This window comes from Erinaceus europaeus, chromosome 14, assembly GCF_950295315.1.
Source record: "Erinaceus europaeus chromosome 14, mEriEur2.1, whole genome shotgun sequence".
NCBI classification, from domain to species: domain Eukaryota; kingdom Metazoa; phylum Chordata; class Mammalia; order Eulipotyphla; family Erinaceidae; genus Erinaceus; species Erinaceus europaeus.
In genome coordinates this window covers 41,547,775-41,559,455 of record NC_080175.1, presented here as the reverse complement: position 1 = coordinate 41,559,455, position 11,681 = coordinate 41,547,775, and positions in this window count along the sequence as shown.

The window sequence follows — 11,681 nt, the reverse complement described above, 5'->3', positions numbered from 1 at the left end:
CCCATAGGAATGTTCTAGACCCAAATGGAAACAGTGATACCTTTCTGCTGTGGGGGCTTAGTGAGGAGAAAAGCACCAGCAGAGTCTCATGCCTATACTATTCCAGGGCTCCCAGCCTGACTTTTCCATTTCTGTTTCAGAGGAAGAAAGAAGTCACAACACTGTGCCAAGGTGTGAGGTTGGGACTTGAACCTGAGGGCTTGTGCATAGCAAGTGGACCCTCTTAACGGTGAGTTGTCTCCTGGATCCTCCTTCTGCCATTTTGTTTTGTCTTATTTTATTTCTCTCTTCCTGTCCTTCCTCCTTCTTAGGTAGTATTTACAAGAGAAGCAAGTATGGAGAACACTATAATAGATATTTGCATACTAACTGTCAACACTGATTAGCTGTAATCATAGGTCTTATCTGCCTTACATTTTTTAAATAATTGCTGTGGTAGTGGAAGCTATAATTTGCTTAAAGCTAAGATGATTTTGATCGAGAAACATAATCTGACTCGAAAGGAAGATCAGAAATTATCAGATTAGTTCCAAAAAATTCACTATGTGTGACAACAAATCTCAAGAATATTTATAAAATTGTAAAAAAGAAAGTTTCCTACTGGGTGAAAAGAGTCACAGTTCTGGCACCTGATTTCTGATCCCCAGGTGTGAAAATATGACCACAGTAAGAATCAGTTCCAGAAACTTGCCTAGAGCTGAATGTCTGTGACACTGTGATAAGCAGAATTTTCTTAGAAACAACATCAAACCGTGACCCACAAAAGAACAAAGAAATTGGACTTCATCAAAATTTAAACCTTCTGCTCTCTGAAAGACATTGTGAAGAATATGAAAAGACCAGCCACAGACCAGGAAAGAGTATTCCCAGAGTAGCTATCTGACGAAGAACCTGCATCCAGAATCTAGAAGAAACCCTCCAAGCTCAAGAACTAAGGAAAAGAACAATCGAATAAAAGTGGACAAGGGGGCTCTTGAATGGACTCTTAGCACATGGATGACTTTTGGAGTGATGCTTGTCACTAAAGAAAGAAGTACAAATTAGAACCCAAATGAGAAGCTTGCTTTCAAAGTAAAAACAATGTCAATGCCTACAAGAGGTTGATGAGACATGGGCTTGGTGTCGTTTTGCAAGCTACAGTGAAGGTACAGGCTTTCAGAGCTCAGTGCTGCACCCACAGCAGCTCTGCCACTGTCAGTGCTTCCTGTTGCCCTGGGTGTAACCGGGATAGGGGGGCTTTTTTTTAAATCTCAAGCTCATCCTTCTGCTCCTAGTTCTCCCTGGTATCCCCTGTGTGGTATCCTCCTGACTCTCTCCCAGGACAGCACCCAGTGGCTTCTCTTCAACTCTGTGTTGAGGCAGCTTTTCAGTTCCTCCTACCTTTGAAGTTCCCTAGATGTTGAGAAGCGTGGTTGGGTGCTTTTGCAGAAAGCCCTACACACCTGAGTTTCGTGTGTGTGTGTGTGTGTGTGTGTGTGTGTGTGTGTGTATGTGTGTGTGTGTGTGTGTGCTTCCACCAGGGGTTATTGCAGGGAGGGGCTCAGTGTTTGCACAAAGAATCCATCACTCCCAGTGGACATCTGGGTCACTTTTATGGTGAAGAGTATATAGCTATCTGGGGGATTTTAAATCCATTCCTTGAATCAGCTGGATGTTTCTAATCTCCTATCCACCTCTAGAGACCAGCGGTGACTTCTTGAGAAGGAACACCCTTTCTGCAAGCAGGGACACAGCAGTGAGAAGACCTTCCTACATGTCTACAGCATGTCCCTTCCTTCTTAGATTCCCCACAAGGACGTCAACATTCAGTACTAACATACCAATTCCATGAACACTGGGGATAGTGACCCACTTCCTCATCCATCCAATACAGTCACTCAATGAACTTGGCTTCCATGATGGCTGTTTGGCAGGTACTGCTATGACCAGGAACATGGCCATCTGTGAGACAGGTGACATCCCAAGGGCCTTGCATTCTGACAGGGTAGCACTAGACTCTAAATAGACTAAAGAATACTGTCTAATGACAGGTGTGTAACATTGTATGTGAAAATAAGAAAGATTCAGATGATAAAGCAGAGCAGGAGACATGCTATTGTTTCTCATCCAACCAGGTGATGTGAAACATGGATGAAGAAGTTGGTGGGGAGTGAGAAAGGAGATGCCAGTTATCTAAAGAGAATAGAACTCAGTGTCTCTTAAGGCATCCTGACTTGTTGGGGAAGAGGTGGGAGGGTAGTGGTCAAACCACAAAAGGACAGAGAAAGAACAGGACACAGATTCTACTGGGCCACTCAGAAGACTTGAACTTGACTTAAGAACTGGAAGACTCTGGAGCATTCTGAGCAGAAGAATGACACACACTCATGTGTGTTTGGAAGAATGATGTGACAGGCCAGGTGGTGGTGCACCTAGTTGAATGGACACATAACTGGATGAAAGGACCCAGGTTCAAGCCCTTATCCTCACCTGCAAGGGGTAAGCTTCATGCATGGTGAAACAGTGCTGCAGGTCTCTCTCTCTCTGTCTCCACCTTCCCTCTTGATTTCTCTCTGCCTTTATCAAAATATAAATAAAAGTATTTTTAAAATGCATTTAAAAAAGAATGATGTAAGGTGCTCTACCAGAAGAGAATATATGGTCTCTGTCATAACTGAATGCACTAATTAAGTATGAATTGCTTTTTACATATATTATATTCTGACATTGTGCTTGTGCTGTGGTTATAAAATAATGAAAACAGAATTGGCATTCTAGCTGCAGGACATCTGAAACAGCTATAAAATATTATGGTAAGTGGAGATTCATGCAAAAGGCAACAACAGTAACTCAGAGGAAATTAGGGAAGACTTGTCATAGAAAGGATCTGAAACTGACAGGTTGTGGGGGAACATCACACAGACACCTGCAAAGCAATTAATGAGTTTCAGAATTCTACTGAAAATAAGTGAATTGTTCTAAGTGAGATCTTCTATTTTGTATAGTTAAAGTTATACTTCTTACTTCTCTACTGAAATTTTTTTTAATACACAGAATCATTTGCATAAAAATCATTCAGAAGTCTGAAAAGAGAACTACAATCTTTCTGGGTGAAGCTAACTCTAGAGCCCTTAATGATCGGAAGAAATGGAAGAAGGGCATTCTTGGTAGAAACACTGCCAAAGGAGCAGGTGTTAACCTGGTCACTGAAGTTCACCAAAGATCCATCTCCTAAGGTCTCACCAATCAAGGGATAAACTGATTGCTTATTGTTTGACTCTGATTTGATTTGGGAGCTTTGGGTAAGTGAAATTAGGAGAATTGGTTTGTGTTTATATTCCCTGGCAGATTTCAAATGATCACAGGCAATAACAGTGATCCTTTGGTTACTAGATTAAATATTTCAAGTCATGGCTTTGTGATGAATTAATATTTCAGTTATTGCTGAGTCAAGAAGACCCTCTTCATTCAGTCTGTGCACCAAAAATTATATCTGAGAAGAAGCATTGCCTAATAAGGGATCTCCAGCTACAAGACTTTTGCTTATGTAAAAACACAGATGTCTGACTTCCCTGGGCAGATGATCTCATCAATGCTTCCTGGAATATCACCTCTCCAGAGCTCTATTCCACTAAGGAAAGATAGATAGGTACAGGTTGGGGGTATGGATTGACCTGCCAACACCCATGTCCAGTGGAGAAACAATTACAGAAGCCATAACTCCCACTTTCTGCACCCCCAAAAGATTTTTAATCTGTACTCCCAGAGAGGTAAAAAAAAATAAAGGAAGTAAACCAGATGGTTCTGTACCCCCTATTCCACCAGGACCTGAAGTGTTGGTCACCAGGAATCTTGTTTTTATACCAGAAATGAAAGGGAAACATATCTGGAAAACATCAGAGGAAGCCAGGCACAGTTTCGCTTAACTGAAAGAGAAGAGGCAAAAAGGAAAGATGCTTGGAAGTAGTAATATGTACAGGGTGAACTAGAAAGAAGTGAATGAAGGACCATTGAAAAAACCTGGAGGGGATACATACACAGAGATGTAGATAGATAGTTATAAAATCAGCCCATATTAGTTACCTTGGGAGAACTACTACAGTTTCCAGTGGAGGGGATGGGACACAGAACTCCACTGGTGGGAACTGTATGGAATTATACCATTATTAACTTAGAATGTTGTAAATCAGTATTAAATCACTAATAATATAATACAATAATATAAAAAATAATAATACAATAATATAAAAAATGATATGACTACTGTGGAGAACAGGGAAGAAATATCTCTGATCCTTCCTTGACATATGCCAGAGAGAAAGTTAACCTGACTGCTTGGCCCAAAGGTAAACAAAGACAGTGTTTGATTTTGGTCTCTATAGCCAGTTGTAAGGGTCAGTGTCTAGTTGCTGTCTGCAGAGCTGAGGGTGACTGAAGGGGAGGTGGTGCAGGGAGAGCTGGGATCCTGAGGGGAGTTTGACGTGTGTGTTGGGGCTGGCATTTGTGATGCATCTTGGGCTTCCCAGTGGAGAAGCAACACATGGTGTAGAGCCTATAGCTTCTGAAGTCCAGGTGAATGGGGTGCCCACGAAATTGGTCTAGCAGTGGCTCATTTTTGGTCATTCAAGACACAGATTAGTGTTTGAGTCCTTTGGATTAATGCCTAAGAGTGAAATTGCTCGATCACAAGGTAATTCCTTTTTCATTTGTTTAAGTTTTCCTAAACCTCTGCACCAGTTTGCATTCCCATTAGGTGTGTAAGAGTCCTCTTTTCTTTACATCCTTAAGAGACAAGGAATGTAGAGTTACTGTGTTACTAGCAGATGGGACTTAGTGTGGATCGTGGGCTTTGTGGAGAAAGTCAGCATACTCACTCAACCCAAGTCAGCCCCGTGAACTGAGTCTGGCTTCTGGCCTGAAAGTAGAAGTGTATTCCCATGGCTATCATTGAATGACTGAGGCTGGCACAACTGTTTGTAGAAAAAGTTCCTAACTGGGTGGAGTCACACAGAAGGTGGACACAGCTTTCTGCAAAATGAGCCTCTTCTCTGCCATGCTGGACTTCCACAGATGGAGCCGTGAAACAAACAAAGCAAACAAACCTTTGCTTCCAAACAAAGCAAAGCGAGCTTGGCAGGGTATTTATTTTCATTAGGATAACTACTCATCTTTCTAACCAGCTGTGACAGGCACCATCTCAGCTTGAATGGGATGCAATTTTAAGAATTAGCTGAGTGTTGGAGGGTGGAGGTAAAGGTGCCTGGTGTCTGGAGACAAGGTTAGGGCTAATGCTTGCTCCCTAAGAGTCTCTATTAGCCGTCTGGAAAACATCAGTCCTGTCTCTTGTCAGGGAGCAATCCACTGGCTCTTTCTGCTCAGACTTTAAAACTCCTTCAAGTGTGAAGTATATTGTGCTCAGATTGTTATGGGGAAGGCTTGATCAGAAGGGTTTTTCACATGCTAGAGGGCATCACAAGAGAATAAAAAAGCAGCTACTGAATCAACTGAGTACCAGTCACCCTCAAAGAGTTGGGGGACTTGGTGACCATTGGCTGGAACCCAGAGCCCACAGAACCAGATCATAGCTTCTCTTTGTGTGCCAAGATGCCCAGCCATTTAATTATTGATGCCACTCAAACCACCTTTGCCACCCTTGCTATGTGCTTGGTGATAAATCTAGCTCACGTCTCAAGTTTTTTTAGCCTCTGGATCTCTGACATCCAGCTCCCCAGCTCTGCATACCAGCCACTGCAAGACCAGCTTTACATGCTTGCCACTCACAGTGGATGACACTGGAGGTGATTTTGCTTATCAAAATAAAGACAACTGACAGATGGTTTGAATCATATGTGGAATCTATAGATGTGATCCACATGAATTTATAAATAAACAACAACAACAAACAACAGAAGCAAACAAACTGTCTCTAAGATTTTGTGAGTGGTGGTTATGTTGGGATGGGTAAGGGCACAGGACACTGGTGGTGGGTGTAGTGCAGAACTATACCCAATAATCTTTTTAAAAAAATTTTCTTTATTGGGGCATTAATGTTGTATATTCGACAGTAAATACAATAGTTTGTACATGCATAACATTTCCCAGTTCTCCATATAAAAATACAACCCCCACTAGGTCCTCTGTCATCCTTTTTTGGACCTGTATTCTCCCCACCCACCCACCCCAGTCTTTTACTTTGGAAAATACAATACACCAATTTGCAATACACCAATTCCAGTTCAGGTTCTACTTGTGTTTTCTCTTCTGATCTTGTTTTTCAACTTCTGCCTGAGAGTGAGATCATCCCATATTCATCCTTCTGTTTCTGATTTATTTCACTTAACATGAATTTTTCAAGGTCCATCCAAGATCCACTGAAAAACAGTGAAGTCACCATTTCTTATAGCTGAGTAGTATTTCATTGTATATGTATACCACAACTTGCTCAGCTCAATCTGTTGTTTGACACCTGGGTTGCTTCCAGGTTTTGGCTACTACAAATTGTGCTTCTAAGAACATAGGTGTACACAGATCCTTTTGGATGGGTGTGTTGAGTTCCTTAGGATATATCCCCAGGAGAGGAATTGCAAGTTCATATGGTAGGTCCATTTCTAGCCTTCTGAGAGTTCTCCAGACTGTTCTCCACAGAGGTTGGACCAATTTACATTCCCACCAGCAGTGCAGGAGGGTTCCTTTGACCCCACAACCTCTCCAGAATTTGCTGCGGTTACCTTTTCTGATGTATGGCATTCTCATAGGAGTGAAGTGGTATCTCGTTGTTGTCTTTATTTGCATTTCTCTGACAATCAGAGACTTGGAGCACTTTTTCATGTGTTTCTCGGCCTTTTGGGTCTCTTCTGCGGTGAATATTCTGTCCATGTCCTCCCCCCATTTTTAGATGGGGTTATATGTTTTCTTGTTGTTGAGTTTGGCAAGCTTTTTAAAATTCTGTTTACTAGCCTCTTGTCTGATGTATGGCATGTAAAGCTCTTCTCCCATTCTGTGAGTGATCTCTTTGTTTGGGTAGTAGTTTCTTTTGCTGTGCAGAAACTTAAAAAAAATTTTTTTTTATTTCAATAAGGAAACATTGACAAAACCATAGGATAAGAGGGGTACAACTTCACACAATTCCCACCACCAGACCTCCCTATCCCATCCCCTCCCCTGATAGCTTTCCTATTCTTTACCCCTCTGGGAGTATGGACCCAAGGTCATTGTGGGATGCAGAAGGTTGAAGGTTTGGCGTCTGTAATTGCTTCCCCGCTGAACATGGGCGTTGACAGGTCGATCCATAATCCCAACCTGTCTCTTTCTTTCCCTAGTGGGGAAGGGCTCCTGGGAAGCGGAGATCCAAGGCACATTGGTAGGGTTGTCTGTCTGGGGAAGTCTGGTCACATTCTGCTAGCATCTGGAACTTGGTGGCTGAAAAGAGAGTTGACATACAAAGCCAAACAAATTGTTGAATAGTCATGGACCTAAAGGCTGGAATAGTGCAGATGAAGTGTTGTTGGGTCCTCTATTTTGTTAATAGCTAGTAGGCATCTTTTAGTTATATTTTAAAGGGCCTGTAGCTATACTAGTGTGTTTTTGTTGTTATTGTTTTGTTGTTTTTTGCCTGAGCCTGAAATCTGATATGCAGGTGGATTCAAGTTATTGTCTGGGGAGATGATGTCATGGCTGGCTGGAGGATCAGAAAGCTGTATCAGGGAAGAGAATAGCTCCCTAATATGGGAAAGGAGTATTGTTGACTATAAACTCCATCGATTTTATGTGATCTGGGGCCCATAATCAGTTTAGAAGCCTATGTGACCTCTGCATCCCTCTAGATCTAAGCTCACATTCTGTGGTCATGAGTAGGAACATTCCATGCTGCCCCAATATCAACCCATCTTCCTCAGGTATAGCATAGAGTATGTTGTCCATGCTCTCTACTGTTGTTGATCCAAGTTGAGGGCAAGGTCCTATGCGGGCCCACAGAGGGGTCTATTTTGTTGTTCCTGATAGAAATGACCAGTATCAATGGAGAGAGGGATTTATTTGAGGTCTAGGCCCATCAAGTCTGTTTGGGAATCTCAGGATTCCCTGATTAGGGCCCCAGCTGGTTGAATGGCCTGATAGTGACTAAAGAGTTATCATTATAGTATGCCAGTCTCTTGCCCTTATTAAGCTTTTAAGTCCTTGGTTTGATAAGATTAGCTATGGAGTGAATGAGGGAACTGTAATAGGAGGTAGGTGAGGAGGGTATCTAAGTCTAAGTGGATGCTATTTCATTATGAACTTTATACTGACTCACTACAGGCTATTGTGTACTTTTGCTTTCAGTTACATATTTTGCCCTTATTTATGGATACATATGAACATATGCTCTATCTAAAAGGACCTGGCCTATATCTAGGTTTTGGGACTTTGTTAGGAAGTGAACCTTCTGGAATGGAATTAGAGAATACCATGAAAGGGAAGGTCTCACCTGAGTGATGAGGGTGAAGGGTTGGCATTCCATGCCTAAAGTATCTGTACACAGTCTGAGGTGAAGCATGCTGAGATGATACTTGTTGCATTGATTAGGTTGCAATCGTTGGACGAAATATCATTTGGTATGACTTGAGAGATGCATGCAGGGAAATGAGCCCCACCCTAGAGGTTCCAGGATTGGGAGAAACATGGGCTCTATAGAGGAAGCGGGAGATTCCTGTTGTCTTAGGGTTTAAGAAGACATTTCAATAATCACACTGTTTGGCAGCTGGGTTAACTTTGAAAAATCCCTTTGTTAATATTTGCTGTATCATACACACCATCACCATATTTTATGTCCTTTGACATTATTTGCATATAGCTATGCCACCAGTTGCTTTTGTTCGCCCTGGACTAAGCTTTTAAGAGAGTCAATATATCAAAGACTCAGCCTATGTATTAAAAAGACTCAGTCTGTGATATAAAAAGTTTGAGACATTCAATTAGTTTTTCCCCTCTCATGTTACTTAGTGATTTATATGACTACAAATTAATAGGAGTGTACATAAACACCATTCCCACCACCAAAAGACTGTGCCCCATCCCATCCCTCCTCCCTCCCCCACTCCCTCACCATGAAGCTGAACATCCACCCTCACCCTCCACCCAGGGTTTTTACTTTGGTGCCCTACTACAAATTTAGTCAGATCCTGCTTTGAGTTTCCCTTTCTGTTATTCTTTCTCAAATTCTGTTTATGAGTGGGATCATTCCATACTTGTCTTTATCTTTCTGACTTAGTTCACTTAACATAATTCCTTGTAGCTCCATCCAAGATGGGTCAGAGAAAATGGGTTCATTGTTCTTAATAGCTGCATAGTATTCCATTGTGTATATATACCACAGCTTTCTCAGCCACTCATCTGTTGTTGGGCACCTAGGTTGCTTCCAGATTTTAGCTATTATGAATTGTGCCACTTTGAACATAGGTATACACATATCTTTTTTGGTTAGGCATTATGGAATCCTTGGGGTATATCCCCAGGAGAGTAATTACTGGGTCATATGGAAGGTCCATGTCTATCCTTGTGAGAAATCTCCAGACTGCTTTCCAGAGAGGCTGGACCAATTTACATTCCCACCAGCAGTGCAGAAAGGTTCCTTTGTCCCCACAGCCTCTCCAGCGTTTGTTGCTGCTGTCCTTTTTGATGTATGCCATTCTTACAGGATTGAGGTGGTATCTCAACGTTGTCTTTATTTGCATTTCTCTGATAATCAGTGACCTGGAGCAATTTTTCATATGTTTGTTAGCCTTTTGAATCTCCTCTGAAGGGAATATTCTGTTCATATCCTCTGCCCATTTTTGGATGGGGTCATTTGCTTTTTTGTTGCTAAGTTTGCTGAGCTCTTTGTATATTTTGGTGGTTAGTCTCTTGTCTGATGTATGGCATGTGAAGATCTTCTCCCATTCTGTGAGGGGTTTCTTTGTGTGATAGTTTCTTTGGCTGTGCAGAAGCTTTTCAATTTGATATAATCCCATTGGTTTGTTTCTGCTTTAGTCTACCTCGCAGATGGGTTTGTTCCATCAAAGATGTCCTTGAGGTTTAGGTGGAAAGTGTTCCACCAATGTTTTCCTCTAAATATTTGATAATTTCTTGTCTAACATGCAGGTCCTTGATCCATTTGGAGTTAATTTTTGTTTCTGGTGAGATAAGGTGGTTTAGTTTCATTCTTTGTGCAGAAGCTTTTTAATTTGATGTAGTCCCATAGGTTTATGCTTACCTTAGTCTTCTTTGTAATTGGATTCATTTCATTGAAGATGTCTTTAAAATTTATGCGAAAAAAGAGTTCTGCCAATATTTTCCTCTAAGTATCTGGTAGTTTCTGGTCTAACATTCAAGTCCTTGATCAACTTGGAATTTACTTTTGTATTTGGTGAAATACAGTGGTTCAGTTTCATTCTTCTGCATGGTTCAACCCATTGTTCCCAACACCATTTGTTGAAGAGACTCTGCTTTCCCCATTTAATAGTCTGTGCACCTTTCTCAGAGATCAGATGTCCGTAGGTGTGGAGGCTTACTTCTGGGCTCTCAATTCTATTCCACTGGTCAGTGTGTCTATTCATGTTCCAGTACCAAGCAGTTTTGATGACAATGGCCCTAGAATACAATTTGAGATCTGGGAGTGTGATGCCTCCAGTTCTGTTCTTTCTTCTCAAGATTGTTTTGGCAGTTCTAGGTCTTTTCTTGTTCCAGATAAACATTTGTAGCATTTGTTCTATTCTCCTAAAAATGTGGTTGGGATCTTGATGGGGATAGCATTAAATTTGTAGATGGCTCTGGGTAGTATATTCATTTTGATGATGTTAATTCTTCCAGCTGATGAACATGGACTATCCTTCCACTTCTTTGTGTCTTTTTCAATTTCCTTGAGTAGTGACTCATAATTTTCAGTATACAAGTCTTTTACTTCTTTGGTTAGGTTTACTCCTAGATATTGTATTGTTTTTGTTGCTGTAGTAAAAGGAACTGATTTCTGGATTTCAGCTTCTTCTAACTTAGTGTGTGCATAGAGGAATGCCACTGACTTTTGAATGTTAATTTTGTAGCCTGACACCTTACTGTATTGCCTGATTTCCAAAACCTTCTTGCTGGATTCCTTAGGTTTTTCTATGTATATTATCATGTCATCTGCAAATAGGGAGAGTGTGACTTCTTCTCTTCCAATCTGTATGCCTTTAATTTCTTGGTCCTGCCTGATTGCTATGGCAAGAACTTCCGAAACTCTGGAAGCTCTTTCAGTAGACATTTGATATAATTAGATGGCTTCTTATTGGGTGCACAGATGTTAATAATTGTTAAGTTCTCTTGATTGACTGATCCTATGAGCATTAAGTAGTGCCCATCCCTATCTTTGTAAATTTTATTTTAAAATCTATCATGTCATATATGAGAATAGCTGTTTCTGCCTTTTTCTGTGGGGCATTGGCTTTATGATAGTTTTCCATCCTTTCACTTTAAGTCTGTGTTTGTCTTGTTGAGTTAGGTGGGTCTCATGTAGACAGCATATTGTTGGGTTATGTTTTCTGATTCATCTTCCTACTCTGTGCCTTTTAGGTGAATTCAGGACATTGACATTTATTGATATCAAAGACTGAAGATATTTTAATACCATTCTTGTAGAGTTTTAGATTTGCCTATTTATGGTGGCCTATTTATGTTGGTCTGACTGTTTATAGGAGACATTTTAGAACTTC